Source organism: Pogoniulus pusillus, chromosome 14, assembly GCF_015220805.1.
Source record: "Pogoniulus pusillus isolate bPogPus1 chromosome 14, bPogPus1.pri, whole genome shotgun sequence".
In the NCBI taxonomy this organism is placed as follows: domain Eukaryota; kingdom Metazoa; phylum Chordata; class Aves; order Piciformes; family Lybiidae; genus Pogoniulus; species Pogoniulus pusillus.
In genome coordinates, this window is record NC_087277.1 from 28,783,740 (window position 1) to 28,795,999 (window position 12,260).

Consider the following 12,260-nt stretch of genomic DNA (forward strand, 5'->3'; position numbering starts at 1 on the left):
AAAAAACCAACCATAAAAGGAACCACTCCCCACGTAGTCGGCAGGATTCGAACCTGCGCGGGAAGAACCCAATGGATTTCTAGTCCATCGCCTTAACCACTCGGCCACGACTACGCATACCAGGAGTTGTTCTCCGGCTCTATTAGGTCTCACTACTCAAGCTGCCGCCCCGCCGACCTGGTCGGCGGCCTGCCTCAGGATGGAAACGTAAGATTACCCTTGGCGAAGCGCCGCGGGAGAAGACTGATTTGGCGTTTCTCCGGCATAGATTAGAAAGACACACTGAGAGAATGGCTCCAGCACCCTTAGCAACAGGTACGTCCTCAAGCGTACCTGCCCAACAGCGTTTGAGGCACTGTAGGCAGGCTGCGACACGGACTGGGAAGGCGAGCGTGAGGGTGGCCAGTTCCAGCTGGTTCCGGCTGGCTTTGGAGGGAAGCAGCAGCGGCCCCAGCGCCGCTGCCCACCTGGCACTGGGGTTTCTGGGGTAGGCGCAGCAGTAGGGCAAGGGCTCCCTGCCCTTGGCAGCTCAAGCAAGCAGGATTTTCCTGTGTGTCTGTGCTTTATGTAGTGGGTTTGAGGAGGGTCCCATCAAACATGGGCTCGCCCATCGCCGTGTCCAGAAATCCAGACCGAAATCCAGGTCTGGAGCCCCTGTTACGAGAGGGTTACGGAACAAAGCTAGACGTGGGAAGATTCAGACTCGATGTTAGGAGGAAGTTCTTCACCATGAGGGAGGTGAGAGCCTGGAACGGGTTGCCCACGGAGGTGGTGGAAGCCTCATCCCTGCAGGTATTTCAGGCCAGGTTGGATGAGGCTCTGCACAGCCTGCTCTAGTGTGAGGTGTCCCTGCCCATGGCAGGGGGGTTGGAGCTGGATGATCCTTGTGGTCCCTTCCAATCCTGTCTGGTTCTGTGGTTCTGTGTTGGAGCCGTCAGTCACTGGGCTCCCACTGCAGGCTCCAGCTTCCTCTGCCTACAGAGACAAACAGGAGGTCAGATGCCTCCAGGTGGTCAAGCAGCCAGTGCTGACACTTCGAGACAAACGATGGAGGCCAGTGCTGTCTGGTACTGTATTTGAGGAGAGCCCCAGGGAAGCACTTTAGAGAGAGTAAACCCCAGGCAGTGCTGTCTCTTCAGGTCAGCTCGGCAGGCTCAGTGCTCACACACACACTGCCCAGGCTGTTCAGAACTTGTCAGCCGGGATGAAGTGGGGAGCTGCAGTCCTTAACAGCTCCAAGCACTGCTTCGCTGTTACAAGGTGTTTTACAATGCTCCTGGTATTCCAAGAGTTGCAAGCCCTGTTTGAATTCCCTCGTACTTAAGCTTTTATTTCATCATTCCATTTTCCTCCCCCACGTATCTCGAGGCTCCATTAATACCAGTATCCCAGTATCATCAGGGTTGGAAGAGACCTCACAGATCATCAAGTCCAACCCTTTACCACAGAGCTCAAGGCCAGACCATGGCACCAAGTGCCACGTCCAGTCCTGCCTTGAACAGCTCCAGGGACGGCGACTCCACCACCTCCCCGGGCAGCCCATTCCAGTGTCCAATGACTCTCTCAGGGAAGAACTTTCTCCTCACCTCCAGCCTAAATCTCCCCTGGCACAGCCTGAGGCTGTGTCCTCTCGTTCTGGTGCTGGCCACCTGAGAGAAGAGAGCAACCTCCTCCTGGCCACAACCTCCCCTCAGGTAGTTGCAGACAGCAATAAGGTCTCCCCTGAGCCTCCTCTTCTCCAGGCTAATCAATCCCAGCTCCCTCAGCCTCTCCTCGTAGGGCTGTGCTCAAGGCCTCTCCCCAGCCTCGTCGCCCTTCTCTGGACATGCTTAAGCATCTCAATGTCCCTCCTAAACTGGGGGGCCCAGAACTGAACACAGCACTCAAGGTGTGCTCTAACCAGTGCAGAGTACAGGGGCAGAATGACCTCCCTGCTCCTGCTGGCCACACCATTCCTGATGCAGGCCAGGATGCCACTGGCTCTCTTGGCCACCTGGGCACACTGCTGGCTCACGTTCAGGTGGGTATCAATCAGCACCCCCAGATCCCTCTCTGTCTGGCTGCTCTCAGCCACTCCGACCCCAGCCTGTATCTCTGCATGGGGTTGTTGTGGCCAAAGTGCAGCACCCATCACTTGGAGCTATTGAATGCCATCCCCTTGGACTCTGCCCATCTGTCCAGGTGGTCAGGGTCCCACTGCAGAGCCTTCTACCCAGCCTGTACCACGGCAGTGCCGCTAAGGGAGATGCGTTGGGCAGAACAGCTGTGGCCCTTCCTTGGCTTAATGTGATGGAAGAAACTGAATAGTGTTGATGCTGCTCCAGCTCTTTTAAGTGGTCCCTTGGTCAGGACTCGGTGTCGTGTAGGTAAATTCAATCCAGAAGAAGTAGCTTTTTGTTTTGGGGGTGGTGGTGGAATTTTTACATTCATCTCTCACAGCTGCGGAGAGTTTAAACTAATCACAATCCTCTCTGGCATGCTATCATCTCTGTAATTTGAAAAAGGCTCAGGAGCCCACAGGCTTGGAAAAATCTTGAAGAAACTCTTGTCCTGAAATACATCATTGCACGTGGAAAAGCCCATTTGCTGCATCATCTTGAAGGAGCTTAAGAATGCCAAAGTCCAAGCATTGCTCTGGCGCTCTTTCAAATGGCCTTAGAAATCTGAGCACATTCTCTTTTAGCTGCAAAACAGCTTCTTTCCCTTCCCATCAATCCTGGGGCTGTCAGCCTGTCTGCTGCAAGGTGCCAAAAATGTATGGAGTGTCTATGGGGTAACAGTGCCAAAGTCAGGGGTGCCTCAAGGCCTTCTCCCGTGAACCCACTGCAGCATTTGTTCAGTTGGAAAGCATTTGAAACCAAAGGAAAAAGGGAGGAGGGAAAGGCACAGACCTTTCAATTCCTTAAAAACTGCAAAGATTGCTGTTGTGCAGATTGCTGCCTGCTGTTTAGATCCTTGTTGTTCAAAACTTCTGAAAGGCCTGATGCAATCAAAGAGGCTTACTGGGTCAAATTGATTCCAGACCGGTCCCTGGAATCACACCGAGGTGAATCTGACAGACTGGGCCTTCAGCTAAGCTGTGGCCAGGAGGAAGGAGTTGAGGTCATGGCCTGAATTTTGCTCACTGTTAGGAAATGAGTGAATCTGTTTGTACAAATCGTGCCTCCCTCTGGCTGCTCAGGGCTTAATATTGGTGCAGACAGAAAGGTTACTGACTGCTGAGAGCTGGAAGAGTACCAAATGACCACTTTGTCTGATGCTGATAGTTAAAAAATTACTTCCTTTTCATGCTTTCTCAGTTCAACCTTAGGAAGAGAGAACAAAAAGCTGGAAGGCTGTTCTGGGTAGGAGCTGTCATATTCTCTAATCCTCAAGCTACTGTAAACTTTCTCAGCAGTGATGATAAAACTGGATTTTGCCACTACAGTGATGAGCGCAAAAAGGCTTCCTAGGGCAGGATGTTAACTGCCAGAGAAGGGTGACAAAGCTGGTGAAAGGCCTGGAGCACAAACCCTATGAGGAGAGGCTGAGGGAGCTGGGGGTGTGCAGCCTGCAGAAGAGGAGGCTCAGGAGCGACCTCATTGCTGCCTACAACTACCTGAAGGGACATTGTAGCCAGGTGGGGTTGGTCTCTTCTGCCAGGCAACCAGGGACAGAACAAGGGGACACAGTCTCAAGTTGTGTCAGGGGAGGTCTAGGCTGGATGTGAGGAGGAAGTTCCTGGCAGAGAGAGTGATTGGCGTTGGAATGGGCTGCCCAGGGAGGTGGTGGAGGCACCGTCCCTGGAGGTGTTCAAGGAAAGACTGGATGAGGCACTTAGTGCCATGGTCTGGTTAATTGGCTAGGGCTGGGTGCTAGGTTGGACTGGATGAGCTTGGAGGTCTCTTCCAACCTGGCTGATTCTATGATTCTGATTTCCCTGGTGTGCTAGCTGGAATGTTTTGGTGAGAAGAACTAGATTACAGGCTGTGAAAGGGAAAGAGTGATGTTGTCTACTTCACTCATAGGCTTGCTGAGAGGTATAAGAACAAGAATCCATAGATAAGGCACTTCTTCTTGGGACATTTCCTGAGCTGCACTTCTCTCTAGCCTCTCTGCCGTCTCTCTGATTAATCCACTTTGCTTCCTAACCCTCTGGCCAAACCTCCATTCTTCCTTGGGACTGGGGCAAGGTTGAGAGGGGTGGGAGAAGGTGGAAGGGTGGTTGGGAGCCCCTCCTGGGGGCTCAGGTCTCTGGGAGGGGAGTTGTGTTTCTCTATTACCTTTTACCTTGTATATTTCTGTATATAACTTTATATACTATAAGTATCTCCTTGTATATTGAGCTAAGCTGTAAATATAAGGTTCATTCAAATTTCCAGAGCTGGCTTAGTCTAGTCTGGGTGATTTCCAACGTGTGTGTGGGAGGGGAACACCCAAACCATCACACCTGGGATCCAAAGTGAATCTTAATTGAGAGCGAGCAGAGCTTTCCTCAGCCCACTTCTCTGAATGATGAACTCTACTGGGCTCAGGTGATGATAGAGGTCAGCAGGGTGACGGGAGTACAAGAGCTGTCATTACTAATGCTACCTGCAGCCAGCCAGGAGGGAAATTATGGCAGGAAGGCAGTCTTTTATTTTCTCTTTTTCATATGGTTGTGGCACATTGCAGCCTTTTCTGCCTTCCCACCCACCTCGTGCTCCAGGAGACAGTCTGAAGGTAACACAGTGACTGCCTCTCACCAAGGCATGCTGCTGCCTCCAGCAAATGTAAAACCAGTCTAACATCTTGCTCCCAGCCACAGGACACTGCTCTGACTCTGTTCCTGGTCCCACTCCAGTGTAATTCCATTTTGAGTGACACTACACTTCCTTTGCAGTCGTGGTGCAGTGCATCAAAGGTGAGCAATTCAGGCTGAATGTAGACTTCTTGGCCACAATTTAACAACTCTCTGGATGAAATTATTCTGTGTAAAGATATCAGATTGGGAGACAGCTTCTTGAAAGGCCACTTGGCAGCCAGAAGAACAGTGTCAGCAAGATTCCTCCTGTAACATTGTTCCTTTGTAATGTTGAGGGGCAGCCTTGGATCAGAGGACAGTTTAGCCTTGGACTTCACTGCCAATACTTCCGTCAAAGGTGGCAGCTCAGAGGGTGAGTTTTCAGTCTGGTTTACTGGCACAGCTCCCTAACACATGAGGGACCAGATTGGCATCATGACTGGAACAACTTTCAGTCCCTTGAATTAATAATTTCAGGGCTGGGGGATGTGAGCACCTACCACCTAGTCCTCGGGCTACCAAGTTCTCTTGCAAAGGAAGGGAAGCCTGAAAAGAGCAGGAAGGTGTCCACAGTGACCATCTTGCTGCCAGGGGCAAATGTTCTTGGATGGATGTTATCTCACATGCTGATTTTCACAGGAGTGTGATGGTGTGGTGAACAGTCCTGTTCATTATCTTTATTGATGATCTGGACCAGGGGATTGAGTCCAGCATCAGTAAGTTTGCAGGTGACACCAAGCTAGGAGCAGCTGTGGATCTGTTGGAGGGTGGGAGAGCCCTGCAGAGGGACCTGGCCAGGCTGGATGGGTGGGCAGAGGCCAATGGGATGAGGTTGAACAAGGCCAAGTGCAGGGTTCTACACTTTGGCCACAACAACCCCAAGCAGGGCTGCAGGCTGGGGCCAGAGTGGCTGAGAGCAGCCAGGCAGAGAGGGCCCTGGTGGTTCTGGTAGAGAGGAGCTGAAGAGGAGGCAGCAGTGTGCTCAGGTGGCCAAGACAGCCAATGGCATCCTGGCTTAGCTCAGGAGCAGTGTGGCCAGCAGGACAAGGGAGGTTCTTCTGCCCCTGTGCTTGGCACTGCTCAGGCCACTCCTTGAGTGCTGTGTCCAGTTTTGGGCTCCTCCATTGCAGAGAGATGTTGAGGTGCTGGGAGGTGTCCAGAGAAGGGCAGCAAGGCTGGTGAGGGGCCTGGAGCATGGCCCTGTGAGGAGAGGCTGAGGGAGCTGGGAGTGTGCAGCCTGCAGCAGAGGAGGCTCAGGGCAGAGCTCATTGCTGCCTGCAGCTGCCTGCAGGGAGGCTGTAGCCAGGTGGGGTTGGGCTCTGCTGCCAGGCAAGCAGCAACAGAAGAAGGGGACAGAGTCTCAAGCTGTGCCAGAGGAGGTCTAGGCTGGATGTGAGGAGGAAGTTGCTGGCAGAGAGAGTGATTGGCACTGGAATGGGCTGCCCAGGGAGGTGGTGGAGTGGCTGTGCCTGGAGGTGTTGAAGCCAAGCCTGGCTGGGGCACTTAGTGCCAGGGTCTGGTTGCTTGAGCAGGGCTGGGTGCTTGATTCCATGATTCTATGATTCGTACACAGCAAAAAAAAACAACCTAAAACTTGTCTGAGGGCCTTTTAATGAACCTGGCATAGTCCTGAGAGCTGCTTCTCATCATGACATTTTGATCTTTAGGAGGGCATAACAAACACAGTAGAGTCATTTCTGGAAGAAAACCCCAACCTGTTGGCTTGTAAGGCTGTGTATGAAGAAGATCACACCTCCAAATCAGTGATAATTATGTGTAACTTGAAATTAAAACGGTGCTGCCAGGCACTGTGTGGTTTAACTGCAGCCTGATTCCTTGACACAGGAGGTGTCTGTCCCTGTAAAGCAGGGCAGAGGGAGGCAGGCGGTGAGCAAGCAGCTTTAGTGCAGTGGAAACATCTCATCACGAGTCAAAAATGTTTCCATTTCAAAGACAGAAATAATCATTAGTGGTAAAGGTAAAATAGTTGGTGTGCCAGGAAGGACCTAAGCTGTGGAACATGAGGAGTGAGGAGCAGGCTTCCAGCATAGGACTTGGGCTGTTGTGGAAGAATCCTTCCTACTTGCTGCTCGTTAGCTGTGGTGAGAGCCCCTCAATTCAAGAGAGATGTTGAGGTGCTGGAAGGTGTCCAGAGAAGGGCAACAAAGCTGGTGAGGGGCCTGGAGCACAAATCCTATGAGGAGAGGCTGAGGGAGCTGGGCCTGTTTAGCCTGGAGAAGAGGAGGCTCAGGGGTGATCTTATTGCTGTCTACAACTACCTGAAGGGACATTGTAGCCAGGTGGGGGGTGGCCTCTTCTCCCAGGCAACCAGCAATAGAACAAGGGGACACAGTCTCAAGCTGTGCCAGGGTAGGTCTAGGCTGGATGTTAGGAAGAAGTTCTTCACAGAGAGAGTGATTGGCATTGGAATGGGCTGCCCAGGGAGGTGGTGGAGGCACCGTCCCTGGGGGTCTTCAAGAAAAGACTGGATGAGGCACTTAGTGCCATGGTCTGGTTGACTGGCTAGGGCTGGGTGCTAGGTTGGACTGGATGATCTTGGAGGTCTCTTCCAACCTGGTTGATTCTATGATTCTATGATTCTATGAGAGCATCCCAGCTGAGGGACACACGAGCTGAACCCAAAACAGTGACAGTGCCACTTCATCCTTGCCGAGGCTGGAAAATGTCTTTCAGGGATGATTCTCCAGGCAAGCTGGGTGCAGAGTGGGTTGAGAATAGCCCTGAAGAAAGAGACTTGGAAGTGTTGGGTGCTGAGCAGCTCCCCGGGAGCCAACAGTGCCCTCATGCAGCCCAGCAGGCAGCTGTGTGCTGAGCTGCAGCCAGCAAGGCAAGAGAGGGCATTCTGCCCTTTGATTCTGCTCTGCTGAGACCTCACTTCCAGTCCTGCCTCCAGTTTTGGGGTCCCCAGCATAGGAAGGACACAGAGCTGCTGGAGTGAGTCCAGAGGAGGCCACAAAGATGATCCAAGGGCTGGAGCACCTCTGCTGGGTGGGCTCTTCTCCCAGGCAACCACCAATAGAACAAGGGGACACAGTCTCGGGGGGGGGAAGTATAGGCTGGATGTTAGAAGGAAGTTGTTGTCAGAGAGAGTGATTGGCATTGGAATGGGCTGCCCAGGGAGGTGGTTGGGTCGCCATCCCTGGGGGTGTTCAAGCAAAGCCTGGCTGAGGCACTTAGTGCCATGGTCTGGTTGACTGGCTAGGGCTGGGTGCTAGGTTGGACTGGATGAGCTTGAAGGTGTCTTCCAACTTGGTTGATTCTATGATTCTCTGACAGGCTGAGGGAGCTTGGGGTGGTCAGCCTGGAGAAGAGAGAGCTTCAGGGGGACCTTAGAACTGTTGTGTGTGTGAACTCCACACTAATATCCTACTCCTTGTCAAGAGAGATGCAGATTTTTCTTCCTCAGGCTCTGTGATGCTGCATCTCAAGGAGCTGGAGGTGGCAGTTGACAGGGTTGGTCTTCCTACACATCAGGTTGCAGGTTACACTCCTTTGTTCCCCCGTGGCATTTGCATGGCTTCTTTTTCTCAGAGGAACTCTGTTGCATGACAATGTATGACAGCAGAATCACCCCTGTGTGACACCAGTGCTGATCCAACGTGTGATTTTGGACAGGCCTTTGCAGTTAAAAGGGCTTAGAAGAATGTCAACAGGAACCACCTCTTTTGCACCTGGATGCTTCTTCTTCATAGCTCTCTCTAGGATCTCACTGAATGCTAAAAGGATCACAGGATCACAGGATCTTAGGGGTTGGAAGGCACCTCCAGAGATCATTGAGTCCAACCTCCCTGACAGAGCAGGACCATAATCTAGTGCAGAAACAAATCCAGACAGGGCTTGACAGTTAGGAGACTCCACAACCTCTCTGGGCTGCCTATGCCAGTGCTCTGTGACCCTTACAGTCAAGAAGTTCTTCAGGTTGAGGTGGAACTTCCTGTGCTGTAGTTTATACCCATTGCCCCTTGTCCTGTCACAGGGCACAAGCAAACAGAGCCAGTCCCTTTCTTCTTGACCCTCAACCCTCATATATTAGCATTGATTAGATCCCCTCTGCTTCTTCACACCAAAAAAACCTGGGTCCCACAGCCTCTCCTCACAGGGCAGTGCTGCAGCCCCTTCATCATCTTTGTAGCTCTCCCTTGGACTCTCTCTAGTAGATCCCTGTCCCTTCTGAACTGGGGAGCCCAAAACTGAATGCAGTATTCCAGGTGAGGTCTCACCAGGGCAGGGTAGAGGGGGAGGAGAACCTCCCTGGATCTGCTGTACACACTCCTCTTAATGCCCCCCCCCCCCCGGACCCCATTTGCCTTGGCCACTAGGGCACATTGCTGTGCCATGCAGAACTTGTCCTCCAGCACTCCCAGGCCCTTCTCCACAGGGCTGCTCTCCAGCAGATCACCTCCCAGCCTGTGCTGGTGCAGGAGATTTTCCTGTCTGGAAATCAGTAATGAGGTTTGCATTTGGACTTAAATGAAAGAGTTTTCCCAGGGCGGTTAACACAGCACAGGTTTCACAGAGGGGAATGGTGAAGGGCAAAATGAAAACCAGGAACCCCACTGATGGCAACGGTGTCAGGGTTTCACTTAGAAGCTTAAAATCCATCCCACCTCATTGCAGTGTTCCTGGCTTGTAAGAGTGGTAGCTCTGCTGCCAGCTCCAAGCGCTATGGCCCAGCAGAGGGCATTGCAGGGTGGCGTTACTGGCTTTTAGGACGCTCTTACCAGGAGGCAAACTGAACTTCCAATTTATTTTCCCCACCTCCACTGGGAATGTAGCATATCGGTTATTTTAAACCCAGAGATGCTGCTGGCAGGCTCTGCAGTTGGAAGATGAAAGGGCAATTTCCTTGCCCTCTAAACTCCCCTGATGCTCAAAAGAGAAAACTAATGGCAGAGAGCATTTGCTCTTCAGTAGCTCGATCACACAACTCATTTTCCTCTTTTAAATGACATTGCAGGCTTGTTTCAGGCTGAGACCCTCCTGCCATCCTGTAAAAGATAGTGAATGTTTTTCACTTTTAAACCATTTAAAACTTCCTTTTAAAAACAAAATACAAAATTAAAGTGATGTGGGCAGAATGGAGACGAGAGAAATGTCTGCAGCTACCTGAAGGGACATTGTGGAGAGGCTGCTTCTGGGCTCTTCTCACAGGTCATTGGAGACAGAACAAGGAGGAATGGCCTCAAGCTGAGACTGGGGAAGTTTAGATTGGACACTGGGAAGAAGTTTTTCATGGAGAGAGTGGTCAGAGACTGGAATGAGCTTCCCAGGGAAGTGGTGGAGTCACCCACCCTGGATGTGTTTAAGAGTCATTTGGATGTGGTGCTTAGGGATATGATTTAGGGTGAATCTTGTAGAGTAGGGTTCTAGGTTGGACTCTGTGATCCTGAGGGACTTTTCCAACCTGGATGTTTCTGTGATCCTGTGTAGATGTGGGTGACAAACAGAATTTCAGGAAGTGGATAGAAGAAATGAATTTTTATCCAAGACAGGGGTATGCCAGCTATCAAACCAAGAAGCTGCAGGCTACCCATGGGCACTTCATAGCCTTCAGTGCCAGGTTTCTTTCTTTCCTAGCATCTCTGCTCCATGCCTTGCAGCCCCCCTGCACATTACAGGGGCACAGTAGGAGACAGAGAGTGATCTAGCTACCATGCAGAGCAGACAAAGTCCCCCCCCCTGTCCCCATGTCCTGGCCAGCCCTATCCCTAAGCAGTAGAGCCAAAACACTTTTTAGAGGCAGTGGATTTGCTGTACATGATCAGATTAAGTCCATGAAACAGGTAAACTAGAAAACAGGAGGTTTTACCTCAACATGAGGAGACACTTCTTTGTGGTGAGGGTGCTGGAGCACTTCAACAGCCTGCCCAGAGAGGTTGTGGAGTCTCCTCTGCAAACTTTCAAAACCCACCTGGACGTGTTCCTGTGTCACCTGCTTAGGCAGTCCTGCTCTAGCAGGGTGGTTGGACTGGATGATCTCTGGAGGTCACTTCCAACCACATGTCTTGGAAGAGAAGAGTGAGTGATTGAAGGCAGAAAGGGAAGGGCGTGGAGCAGCATTGTGTTCTCTCGTTCAGCACTTGCTCTTTGGCGGGTCGCAAGATGATGCAGCACATTTGGAAGCTGCTATTATCACTGCAGTTTTACAGGTGAGGTGCCCAGGAGGTTGCATCCTGCCCGAGTTCCTTGGGTAAAATCAGGACAGAAGTACTAAGAGCACTCCCACCTGTCCTCTTGCTCACAGGATCACAGGGTTGGAAGGGACCCGGAGAGATCATCGAGTCCAACCCCCCTAGCAGAGCAGGACCAGCTCAGGTCACAGAGAAGCACATCCAAACAGGCTTTGAAAGTCTCCAGAGAAGGAGACTCCACAACCTCTCTGGGGAGCCCATTCCAATGTTCTGGGACCCTTAATGAACCCTTGATGAAGTTGAAGAGTCGCAGAGCTGCACCATAGTTATGTGCTGCAGCGAGAAACACGGAGCTAAGAAAGTGCAGGTGGGCAAGAGTTAAAAAGTAGATTCTCCCACCTTGATTTTTGAGAGCCTTCTCACTCAGCTTAGTTTACAGTGTTAAAAGCAAAGGGGCTCGAAGAGAGCAAAGGTCCTGAATTTGAATTTCAATGAACTCTACTAAGGGAATGGTTGGGGGTACTTTATAAATACCCTAAAAACACCTAATAGGCATTCTGCTCTGGAGGACTTCAAAGGACCATACCCTTTCCTACAGTTTAACAACACCTTTCTCCATAAAACTAACTTCAAGAGAAATTCCCTGCATTCCCATGCTGAGCACTTAGCAGTCTTTTCAGACTTAGGATACAGCAGTAAATATAGCTTATAACCATAAAATTAAGGTTATGGAGACCTGTAACTTTTTATTTTATGCTAGCTCTGTGGGCTGCTAGCAAATTTCTACCGAGGTTGCTGTCTTGAAGTCTGCAACAAATTACAGGAGGAAAGCAAGGGGAAACAAAATGCAAACCAGAAAACAGCCTCTCCCTATTTAAAACAGGCACCTTGGCAGAGCAAACAAAGGGAAGAGGAATTCACCATGAAATTCACAACTTCTCATGCTCTACAGTTTCAGCTTCCCTTAACGTAGCCCTTTGTGCTGTACAGCTGGCTGATGTGGCTGTCATCGCACTCCTGAGGTGTTTCATGGCTGCAGGACAGCTTAAGAAAGGGTGATAGATTTCATCTAGAACCAGCAGTGTGTTCTTGGCGTGCTGCCCTTGAGATCCTGGCAAGCTGTGCCAGGTGAAGCTCAAATGTTGCACGGAATTTAGATGAATTTTTTTGCAGGGGTGTGCTAAAAAGATGAGTTTTTGCGGAGCTTCATCTTTGCAGATTGTGTTGGGGCTTGTGAGGTTGCAGGGCCTTTTGGTGTTCCTCAGACAGTGTGCACTGCCTTTCTTCTCTGGCTTTGCAGTGCCTAGAGACCTTTGGCCTGCCAACTATGGAGCCATGGATGAAAA

General features: G+C 51.1%; 1 long non-coding RNA gene and 1 other non-coding gene across 3 annotated transcripts in view; one reads left to right on the forward strand and one right to left on the reverse strand.

Moving 5' to 3' along the window:
* The first annotated feature begins 10 nt into the window (after positions 1-10).
* The window catches only part of LOC135181489 (uncharacterized), a 402,320-nt gene continuing 390,070 nt past the window's right edge, over positions 11-12,260 (forward strand). For both annotated transcript variants that reach the window (XR_010304890.1, XR_010304889.1), the window contains exon 1: positions 11-315. This is a non-coding gene — a long non-coding RNA (uncharacterized LOC135181489). The remainder of the gene's footprint in view (positions 316-12,260) is intronic.
* On the reverse strand, positions 33-114 carry TRNAS-AGA (transfer RNA serine (anticodon AGA)). Its single transcript has one exon. It is a non-coding gene; the product is annotated as a tRNA-Ser (tRNA).